This window comes from Rhinoraja longicauda, chromosome 2 (genome assembly GCF_053455715.1).
Source record: "Rhinoraja longicauda isolate Sanriku21f chromosome 2, sRhiLon1.1, whole genome shotgun sequence".
Taxonomy (NCBI): Eukaryota; Metazoa; Chordata; class Chondrichthyes; order Rajiformes; family Arhynchobatidae; genus Rhinoraja; species Rhinoraja longicauda.
Genome location: NC_135954.1, coordinates 91,229,970 through 91,242,004, shown reverse-complemented (window position 1 = coordinate 91,242,004; position 12,035 = coordinate 91,229,970). Strand labels below are relative to the sequence as shown.

At 45.6% G+C, this 12,035-nt stretch overlaps 1 protein-coding gene across 1 annotated transcript in view; it reads left to right on the top strand.

Moving 5' to 3' along the window:
* Positions 1-9,811: 9,811 nt before the first annotated feature.
* The window catches only part of sec22c (SEC22 homolog C, vesicle trafficking protein), a 134,814-nt gene continuing 132,590 nt past the window's right edge, over positions 9,812-12,035 (top strand). The window contains exon 1 of the mRNA XM_078423761.1: positions 9,812-9,857. The gene's annotated coding sequence lies outside the window, so the exon portion shown is untranslated. The remainder of the gene's footprint in view (positions 9,858-12,035) is intronic.

Sequence of the window (12,035 nt, the reverse complement as noted above, 5' to 3'; positions counted from 1 at the left end):
AGATTACTAGCTGAAAATTCGAGATGTAAACTGCGGCACGGTGGCGCAGCGGTAGAGTTGCTGCCTTACAGCGAATGCAGCGCCGAAGACTCAGGTTCGATCCTGACTAAGGGCGCTGTCTGTACGGAGTTTGTACGTTCTCCCCGTGACCTGCGTGGGTTTTCTCCGAGATCTTCGGTTTCCTCCCACACTCCAAAGACGTACAGGTATGTAGGTTAATTGACTGGGTAAATGTAAAAATTGTCCCTAGTGTGCGTAGGATAGTGTTAATGTGCGGGGGTCGCTGGGCGGCACGGACTCGGTGGGCCGAAGGGCCTGTTTCCGCGCTGTATCTCTAAAAAAATCTAACTGCACGAAGAGGATAATGTTTTGCTAGGAAATAATATGCCGCTTCACAGTCGTAGAGCTGGTAGAGCTGCTGCCTGCCTCACAGAGCCAGAGACCCAGGTTCCATCCTGACCTTGGGTGCTGTCTGTGTAGAGTTTGCACATTCTCCCGCATTGATTTTCTCCGGGTGCTCCGGTATCCTCCCACATTCCAAAGTTTGTAAGTTGACTGGACTCTGTAGATTGCCCATAGTGAGTAGGGAGTGGAAGAGAAAGTGGAATAATGTAGAACTAGTGGGAACAGGTGATTGATGGTCGGTGCGGACTCGGTGGGCCGCACCAGTTTCCATGCTGTAACCTAAACTAAGATCTTAGCCTTGGCAAGTGTAGCCCTCTGGTGTTTTGTTTGAACTATTTCAAGTAATGATGACATTTAACTGTGAACAGACCATTGATGAATACAATAGGAAGAATAAGAGGTCAATAGTCAATAGTCAATAGTCGTTTATTTGTTACATACACATAAATGTGTAGTAAAATGAAACATTACCCGCAGTTGAACAATAAGACCAATAAGATTAATCAATAAAAATGCAATAACACATACAATCACAACTAACACCAAACAAAAAGAAACATCCATCACAGTGAGTCTCCTCCAGTCCCTCCTCACTGTGATGGAAGGCCAGAATGTCTTTTTCTCTTCCCTGCCGTCTTGTCCCGCGGTCAGGCTGTTGGAGTTGCCACGTCGGGGCGGTCGGGGCTCCCGATATTGAAGCCCCCGCTGGGCGGTGGAAAAAAATCCCGCGGCCTATTTCAGGCCGCGCCGGATGGTGAAAGGTCCGTGGCGGGCCGACCCAAGCCCCGCGATTCGGGGCGGGCGAACATGTTGCCTCTGCCGCTGCCGGAGCTCCCGATGTCGGCCCCCATCCAGGGGCCTGCGGGCTTCCGACGTCCACGCGGCCCGCGCCGGAGCCTCCGGAGACGAGTCGCAGCCGTTCCCGCAGCATTCGCAGGCAGCCAGCGCCGCAGGTGGTGAGTCCGGACCGCGGGCTCTGCGAACCAGAGACCCAGGTGGTCCCAGGTGCATGGCCGGTGGTAGGCCGCAGCGGGAACGGAGACACGGCACAGAACAAAGGTCGCGTCTCCGTTCTGGAGAGAGAATGTTACAGTTACAGTTCCCGTTCCCTCCCACCCCCCCCCCAAAACATAACATACAACACTACATCATATTAACACTACAATTGAGACAAAAACAACAAAAAACACAAAAGACAGACGGACTGCAGGCAAGCCATTTATGTTTAGACTAGCTACTGTTGGCATATTATATTATTTTGTCTAGATATATTTTGCCTATTTATTTTGGACACTTGGGGGCGGTCACTAGATGTACAGGGTGGTGTATATATATGGGCATAAGGGATAGGGAGTGGCAGACACGGGGAGGGAGAGCATACATTTCTCACCAGACCAACGACTGGACAGACCTGAGATCTGGGACCAGACCTGGGACCAGACCAGAGACAGAGCAGCCAGCTACAACTTGTATGCGGAATAAGTAAAGCCTGGTATGTTCATCTCCTTGTTTGTACAACTACTTCAATAAACAACCGGTTAAAATGGAAATAATGACTGGAAGATCTGTTCTATTAAGTCTGGGTAAGATCACTCCTACTTCCTGTGCAGTAATGGCAAGTAGAAAATAAGTCACTGGAAAAGTCCGAAAGTTGCCATTACACCTTAAGTGAGAACTAGCTCTATGAGATTCTTGTTTGTTCTGTAATAAAAGTGGCCACACGTTGGGGCAGTGTCCACAGCTCACGAAGAAAATGCACAGAGAAAAAAATGACTTCTTATTGAAGAAGGGAGTCTGTTTTGGATGTTTGAAAATAGGACACATGAGCAAAGACTGCAAGAGTCGTTTGACTTGTGATGTGTGCAACCAAAATCATCCTGAAATACTTCACATTGAACAAAAAGATAAAGAAAAGAAACCAGAACATACAAGAAACCAATTGTGAGTAATGCTGTTCTCTCACCTCATATGTGTGGGCATATTGCATCCTGCATCTTCTCCATTGTACCAGTACAAGTAAAGAGTCACAAGGGGAGCACAGTGTTGCAAACATATGCATTTTTGGATCACGGCAGTTCATCTTCCTTTTGCACAGAAAGCTTGATGAGAAAGCTTGTAATGGAACAAGGGACCATTACAGGACAAAAGACCACTATTGCGTACCATGAACCAAGTCATCATATCTCAGGTTTGGAAATATCTAGTCTGGACAAAGATGATTTTATTCAACTATCTGATGTGTTCACAAATAAGACCATGCCTGTTTCCCAGCTAAACATTCCCAGACAAGACCTGACACAATAGCCTTACTTGAAGGATGTCAAGATTCCTGTAATAGACTCTGGCATTGACCTACTCATCGGGACAAATGCTTCAAAGATATTGGAACCTTGGGAGCCGGTCAACAGTCAAGGGGATGGGCCATACACTGTGAGGACCCTACTGGGATGGGTCATCTATGGTCCCCTGGGAAGAGACAATGACAGCAGGGATGTAAAGGCTGCCCTGCTGCTGCTGTCAATCGAATATCCATTGTAAACCTAGATGAGCTACTGGTCAAACAGAACAATCACGACTTCAGTGAAAGAACCAGCAAGGAAACAGAGGAAATGTCCAGAGAAGATGTAAAGTTCTTGGATATTGTGAATCGCTCAGCAAGGATGATAGAGGGACACGATTGTCTAGACGTACCTTTCAAACTAGAAAACGCCAGCATGACAAATAACCATTGCTTTGCAGAGCAGCGCATCCAGAGCCTGAAACGTAGAAACGTAAGTTTGGCAAGAATGAGAAATTTCATGATGAATATACATCTTTCCTCACAGAAATTATTGACAACGGTTATGCTGAAAGGGTACCAGTGGACCAGCTGAATCGAAGTGATGGAGAACTCTGGTACATCCCTCATCACGGGGTGTATCACTCAAAGAAAGGAACCTTAAGGGTGGTCTTTGACTGTGGTGCAGTCTTCAAAGGAACATCACTTAACTGCCAACTGCTGCAAGGTCCAGACCTCACCAACTCACTCATTGGAGTTCACATCAGATTCAGACAAGAACCGGATGCTTTGACGGCTGACATCAAAGCAATGTTTCTTCAGGTCAAGGTATCAGAAAAGCAAATCTGCGATTTCTGTGGTGGCCCGAGGGTGATGTGCAGCAAGATCTTTTGGAATACCGGATGAAGGTACATCTTTGTGGAGCCGTGTCGTCACCAAGTTGTGTAAACTTTGCATTGAGGAAAACTGCTGAAGCCAACAAAGCTCACTTTCCAGCAGAGGTGACAAACAAAGTAAAGAACAACTTCTATGTGGATGATTGTTTAAAATCCATGCTTTCAGAACAGGAAGCAGTTCAAATGGTAAGAGACCTGACTGCCCTCTGCCAAATGGGAGGATTCATGCTGTCCAAGTGGATCAGCAACAGCCATGCTGTATTGGCATCCATTCCATAAGAAAACAGCCAAAGAGACCAAGGAGTTGGACTTGGACAAAGACAATCTGCCAATGGAAAGAGCACTGGGATCGCACTGGTGCGTTGACAAGTTCAGAATTGCTGCACAGGAACAACCATACACTAGACGTGGCATCCTGTCCGTGGTCGACTCTATATACCACCCTTTAGGATTTCTAGCACCATTTACTCTGCCAGCCAAACTGACTATGCAGGAGCTCTTTAAGAAAAAACTTGGATGGGATGAAAACATACCCCAAACTTTCTCTCAGCGATGGACAGAATGGCTAGCAGATCTCAACAAGATGGCAGAGTTTAAAGTGGACCGGTGCATGAAGCCTACAAGCTTTGGTCAAATCAGATATGCACAGCTGCACCACTTTTCAGACTCCAGCGAAAGTGGCTACGGTACTGTTTCATATCTAAGACTGGAGAACGATACCAAAGAAGTGCATGCTGCATTCATAATGGAAAAATTCAGAATGGCACCATTAAAACAAATGATGATTCCCAGAATGGAGCTTACAGCTGCAGTCCTAACTGTCATAGTTGACACAATGCTGCAAAAAGAATTACAGCTTCAATTGGACAAATCCATCTTCTGGACCAATAGCACAACAGTGCTTAAGTACATCAACAACGAAACCAAACGCTTCCAAACATTTGCAGCAAACAGGGTCTCTTTTGTAAGGGATGCAACTAATGTATCACAATGGAGATATGTTAGCACAAAGGGAAATCCTGCAGATGAAGCCTCTAGAGGACTAGCAGCAGACCGCTTCTTAAGCTGTAAGAGATGGAACAAGGGACCAGTTTCCCTGTAGGCCAGGCAGAGGATGGCCAAAACCTCACTTGGAATCTGCAATCTCTGCCAATGATCCAGAAATCAAGCAAGACATCACAATGAACGTCATTGTCAAATATCTATTGAACCCTACAAGCTCTCTGATCACCTATTTCTCATCATGGAGGAATCTGAAGACTGCTGTAGCTTGGCTTCTTAAAGTAAAGACAACACTTGCAGCTGACTCGAAGAAGAAAGGAGATTCAGACTGCTGTGAATAGCTTTGAAAAAGATCCTGGCAAACTAGAGGAAAAGGTTGAAAAGGAGATGCAAGTCTTTAAAGCAACATTCCGCGGACAATGTTTATGTCCTGAAGATCTTGTCCAAGCAGAAAGCGTAGTCATCTCTTACAGTCCAAGACAAGATTCAAAGAAGAGCTATCTGTATTAGAAGCTGGTAGAAATGGTGTCAAAAGAAGCAGTCATTTGTACAAACTAGATCCGGTGCTGGATGATGGACTTCTGAGAGTAGGTGGTCGCCTGAATAGACTAGCGATGCCTGAAGACGCCAAACATCCTGTTATTCTCTCGAAGGACCTTCACATATCAACACCTACTGTTATGTCATATCCATGAACAGCTCGGACATGGAGGAAGAAATCATATGCTGTCTCGCCTCCGTGAAAGATACTGGATTATCAAAGCTAACTCTGCTGCAAGAAAGATCATTACAGACTGTGTTGTGTGTAAACAGCAGCAGAGAAGAGTTGGAGAAGAAAAAATGAAAGACTTGCCCCTGGAGAGGATTCTACCAGACAAGCCTCCATTTACAGATGTAGGAGTAGACTACTTCTATCCTATAGAGATCAAGAGAGGACAAAGTCTTGTTAAAAGGTATGATGTAATCTTCACCTGCATGGCAAGCAGGGCAGTACATCTTGAAGTTGCATCTACACTTGACACAGACTCCTGCATCCATGAATTAGGAAGATTCATCTGTCGACGAGGTCAAGTTTCATCTTCAAGATCAGATAATGGCACAAATTTTATCGTAGCGGAAAGTGAATTGCGAGAAGCACTCAATGGCTTGAACCAGGACAAGATCCAGAGTGCTATGCTTCAGCGAGGGATAAGGTGGTACTTTAACCCTCCAGCAGGATCCCATCACGGCGGTGTTTGGGAACAATTGATCCGCTTGGTTTGAAATATGCTGCACTCTGTTCTTAGCAACAAGTTCTGGACGATGAAGGATTGCAAACTTTAATTTGTGAAGTTGAGGCAATTTTAAATGATCGACCCATTATCAAGAGTTCTGATGATCCAAGAGTGGAAGCACTCGCATCAAACATCTTCTTCTGTTGAAAACAAAGCCAATCTGACCACCTAGACGCTTTGTAAAGGAAGAACTACACATTAAACGCAGATGGAGACAAGTGCAACATATGGCAGATCTCTTTTGGAAACAGTGGACACAAGAATACTTGCCTCTAATCCAAGAATGACAATGGTGGTCAAAGTTATAAAGAAACTTTGCTCCAGGTGACATTGTTGTGGTGGCTGATTCCACTGCACCACAAGGCTAATGGGCAGAATACTGGAGACCATACCAGATGCACAAGGTCTTCTGCGCACAGTTCGACCTCAGACTAAGAACAACATCTTGGAAAGACCGATAACAAAGAAATGTCTGCTCCAAGAAGCTGAGACCTAGGTACAGCAAAGACTGGTGGCCCTAAAGATAAGGAATAGAAGAAGATTGAAGAATCACTAAAGTAGTTTAAATGCCAACACATAGGACATACCTTTTTTAAAAATTATGTGTGAAGTTTTTATAGCTCCTTTTAATGTTTATTGGTAATTATTTTGTTATATACGTAGATATATATACGCTGGTGTGTTGGAGTCATTTATGTTTAGACTAGCTACTGTTGGCATATTATATTATTTTGTCTAGATATATCTTGCCGTATTATTTTGGACACTTGGGGCGGTCATTAGATGCACAGGGTGGTGTATATATAATGGGCATAAGGGACGGGGAGTGGCAGACACAGGGAGGGAGAGCATACAGTTCTCACCAGACCAACTACTGGATAGACCTGAGACCTGGGACCAGACCACGGACAGAGCAGCCAGGGAGTAGTGGGTGCCTTTATACATGCTGCCAGGGATGATGGTAAAAGCAGATACCATAATGCAATTTAAGAGCCTTTTAGATAGGCACATGGATATGCAGGGAATGGATGGATATGGATTATGTGCAGGCAATTAAGAGTTGCTCTTGTCATCATATCTGGCACAGACATTGTGGGGTGAAGGGCCTGGTCCTCTACTGTGTACTTTTCACTCTCCCATATTTCACGGCTTCTGATGACTGGGCAGCATTGTTCAGTTGCAGCATGACTGAATGTGCTATGCATCCAGTTGGCCCGCAATTGTCTATGTTCCAATGCTTATTTTAACACCGTATTTATTAATGCGATGCAACCCAACAGTATACTTTCCACGGTGCATCTATAGAAGGTTGCAAGAGTCTACAGCAAATGTTGTCAATATTATTACATCTCCAGGATCGGACAATGTTTCCCCCTCTTCCCTCAAGCTCCCTCACCGGTCTACACAGACATTTTCAACCAGTCCCTGCAAACCTGCACCGTCCCTGCCTGCTTCAAAGTCTCCACTATTGTTCCTGTAACCAAAAAGCCAAGGATTACTGGTCTTAATGACTACAGACCTGTCGCACTGACCTCTGTAATCATGAAGACCCTTGAAAGACTTGTGCTGGCCCACCTGGAAAATATCACAAACCCCCTGCTGGACCCCCTGCAGTTTGCATACCGGGCCAATAGATCGGTGGCTGACGCAGTCAACCTAGGCCTGCACTTCATCCTCCAGCACCTAGACCACTAGGGGACATATGCAAGGATTTTGTTTGTGAATTTTAGCTCTGCATTCAACACCATTGTGCCAGAGCTATTACACTACAAACTCTCCCAGTTAACTGTGCCTGAACCCCTTTGTCAGTGGATCACCAAATTCCTGATAGACAGGAAGCAGCATGTGAGGCTGGGAATGCACATATTGGACCCGCTGACGCTCAGCATAGGAGCACCGCAAGGCTGCGTACTCTCCCCTCTCCTTTACTCTCTCTACACCAACGACTGCACCTCCACAGACTCCTCTGTCAAGCTCCTCAAGTTTGCGGACGACACAACCCACCACAACTGATCCAGGATGGGAGGAATCTGCTTACAGACAGGAAGTGACACAGTTGGCGCCCTGGTGCCATCGCAACGACCTGGAGCTCAATGCTATTAAGACAGTGGAATTGATTGTAGACTTTAGGAGAGCTCCCCCTCCCCTCCCCCCACTCACCATCAACAACACCACACTCACATCTGTGGAGTCATTTAAGTTCCTTGGAACCATCATCTCCAGAGACCTTAAATGGGGGGCCACCATCGACTCCACAGTAAAAAAGGCCCAACAGAGGATATATATCCTGCGGCAACTGAGAAAACACAATCTGGCACAGGCAATGATGGTCCACTTTTATACTGCCATCATAGAGTCTGTCCTCGCCTTCTCCATCATGGTCTGGTTTGGCTCAGCCTCCAAGCATGACATCCGGAGGCTGCAGCGCATCGTTCGATCAGCCGAGATGGTTGTTGGCTGCAACCTTCCCCCCCATTGACGAACTGTACACTGCAAGGGCCAGGAAGCGAACGGGCAAGATCATCTCTGACCCCTCTCACCCTGGCCACAAACTCTTTGAAGCACTTCCCTCTGGGAGGTGACTCGGGACTGTCAAAGCAGCCACAGCCAGACATAAAAACAGCGTTTTCCCCCCGAGCAGTAACTCTGCTCAACAACCAAAAGTCTGTAGCCTTCTTTTGCTCTGGTATTTTATTTCATTCTTCACATGTGTAATTTATAATGTTTTATTCTTAAGTGTTTATTGTATGTCATGTTGTTACTTGTGAGCAAAGCACCAAGGCAAATTCCTTGTATGTATACTTGCTTGACTAATAAAATTTATTCAATTCAATTCAATTATTAGGCAAGCACATAACATGTCTCCAACATATTCTTCCGGGTGATGCTTTAATGCAGATGCTAATGAGTTAATATAGGGTTAAAATAGGAGACGGAACATCATGTGGAGGAATCGAGCACTGCTCTGCTGAAATCCGCATCTGCAATTTTTAGCCTAACTTTAGACCTACACTCTAATCCAGTAATTTATCTGCCTCAGAAGATCTTCTTGGACCAGAGCCTTTCATAAACTTGGCACTATTGAGGCTCTGCTGTTCTTATTATGGTAAATGCATGCTGCGAAACAGATGCCACAAATACCAATCTATTTTAAAAGTGATACTGAGCCACTCATCAATTCTGTCACTTGCTCAAATGTCACAACATATTGGAGAAGTGGACGTGGCAGGTATGGAGGTGGGGGTGGTGAGGAAACAGGTGGGGGCGCTGAGGAAGGATGTGGGGGCGGAGGTGGGGATGGGGTCGGGGTGGTATGGACTGGGTTGGTGGGGTAGGAGGCAGTAGTAACGTTGGTGGGGAAGGTAAAGGGGGCAGTGGAGTAGGTGATGGGAAGGAGGTGGGGGTATACGGGAAGTAGAAAGGGGTGGTGGGGACAGAGGTAGGGGTTGCCAGTTAAAAAGGAAAAGAATGCAGATATATGAAGCGGTAAATGAGTTCTTGCTTTAACAAGGAACTGCAAATACAAAAAAAGACACAAAGTGCTGGAATAACTCAGCAGGTCAGGCAACGTCCCAAGAGAGCATGGATAGGTGACGTTTCGGGCCGGGACCCTTCTTCAGACTCGCGTTTCAAGACATGAAACATTACCTATCCATGCTCTCCAGAGATGCAGCCTTTACCAGCTGAGTTACTCCAGCACTGCGAGTTCTTATTTTGTCAGTTTTTTACATTCAACCAGTGCTCAAATGTTCTTCAAACAAGCTCTATTCCATCAGGCAGATGTCAGGCAACTTGTGGCAGGGCCTGAAGACCATCCCCGGCATCAAGCCAAAAGGAGGGGTGATCTCTACTCAATGCCTTCCATGCCCACTTTACGCAAGAGGTGAACACTGTTCGGTCCATCATGGATACTGACCATCTCTACCATCCATGGGATCCTCAGGAAAAGCTGATATTGTAGCGGGAGCGATCGGTTCAGCCTGAAATAAGGCTAGATGCCAGGTTAGTCCAGTCGGGATGCTTTATTAACACAACAAGCTGCCAGTGCACATGTTCACTCTCTTCTCTCTCCACAAACCCCTGCTGAGAAAGCCCGTGGACTGGGCAGTCCCAGACCCTGTCAGTCTCAGTGCCGAGGGTTCGGCCAAGGAGTGGCCTAACTCTCAGGAATCGCCACAATATCATCAAAGACCCACACCGCCATGGCCGTGCTCTCATCTTCGGTAAAAAGATGCAGGAGCCTGAGAACCCTGATCTCCAGGTTCAAGAGGAGCAGCAAGTTAGAATTCCATTGCTCTGGTCTGGCAATTAAACACTCTTGAATATCATCAAAGACCTGCACAACCCCAGCCACACTCATCTTGCTGCTACCATTGGCAACAAGATGCAGAAGCCTGAGAACTGTGACTCCCCCGGTTCAAGAACAGCTCTTGAACACGACACAATACTAACCTCAGCAACAATGAACCTCTCTGGACAGTCTGTGGTAGCACTACAGATTTGGGTTTTTGCATGAAAATTTATTGTACTTTTTGTTTATTATATATTTTATGTATTATTGCATTTGTAGGCCTAAAATGTTGCAGCAAGTAAGAATTTCATTGGTCCAGCCCTGGTACATATCACAATCAAACACACTCTTGATCTTTGATATGAACAATTGTTTTTTTTTGCACTAGTATTTGGATTATTAATTGACTGATTATTTTCTGTATTATATTTTATCTGTGTGCATTGTGTTCACAGGCCTGTTAAGCTGCAATATACAAGAATGTCAATGTTCTGTTGTCAGTATACAGTATATGACAATTAAACTCTCTTGATTCTTGAAGGTTTTCTCTGGTGTCAGAGGCTGAGGGGAACCTGAACAAACTTTATAAAATTATTAGAGACATGGATAGCGGAGACAATCAAAGTATTTTTCCCAAGGTGGAAATGTCAAGGACTAGAGTTGTCTGTGCATATGGCAATGAAACACTCTTGATCTGTGACAATATCTTTGACAACAAAGACTTCAGGATTTTTTTTGCATTAGTATTGGAGTTATTAATTTATTGCTTTTTTGTGTGTTATATTATATGTTATCTGTGTATTGTGTTTACAGGCATGTTAAGCTGCTGCAAGCAAGGATATAATTGTTCATGTCACTTAAACACTCTTTCTCCACAACTTTCTCCACTCTCCACACACTACCAATGCTAGTCTCATCTGCAAACATTAATTTTTGCAGCAAAAAAAACAATGTGCTAATTCAGGGAGCATCTGTGGATAATATGGATAGCTGATTCAGTCTCGACCCTGATTCAGTCTCGACCTGAAACGTCACCTATTCCTTTTCTCCAGAGATGCTGTTTGACCCGCTGAGTTGCTCCAGCTTTTTGTGTCTATCTCTGGTTTCAAAAGTTTCAAAGGTTTCAATTGTACCAATTAAGGTTCAGTGATGTGCAAATTACCATACAGCCATACGAAAAAAAAGCAACAAGACACACAACTACATAAAAGTTAACATAAATATCCACCACAGCGGATTCCCCACATTCTTCACTGTGATGGAAGGCAATAAAGTCCAAACTTCTTCCTCTTTATTCTCCCGCGGTTGGGGCAGTCGAACCATCCACAGTCGGGGCGATTGAAGCTTCCGCAGCCGGCGGTTGAAGCCCCTGCATCGGGGCGATTGAAGCCCCCACATCGGGGCGAATGAAGCCCCGCATTGGGGCGGTCGATGCTCCTGCGGCTTGGAGCTCCCAAAGTCAGTCTCTAACCAGGGACCGCAAGCTCCATGATGTTAAAGTCCGCAGGCTCCCATGGTTGGAGCTCCGAGGTCGATCCCCGACAGGGATCGCCAGCTCCACAATGGTAAGTCTCGCAGGCTCCCGCGGTTGGAGCTCCCGAAATCAGTTTCCAGCACAGGCCGCCAACTTGTCGATGTCAGGCTGCAATGATACGATAGGGAGAAAATCGCATCTCCATCGAGGTAAGAGATTAGAAAAAGTTTCCACCCACCCCCACATAAAACAAACTAAAGAACACTATGCACACAAGAGATTAGTGTGCAAAATTAGAGCACATGGTATTGGGGGTAGGGTATTGACATGGATAGAGAACTGGTTGGCAGACAGGAAGCAAAGATTAGGAATTAACGGGTCCTTTTCAGAATGGCAGGCAGTGACGAGTGGGGTG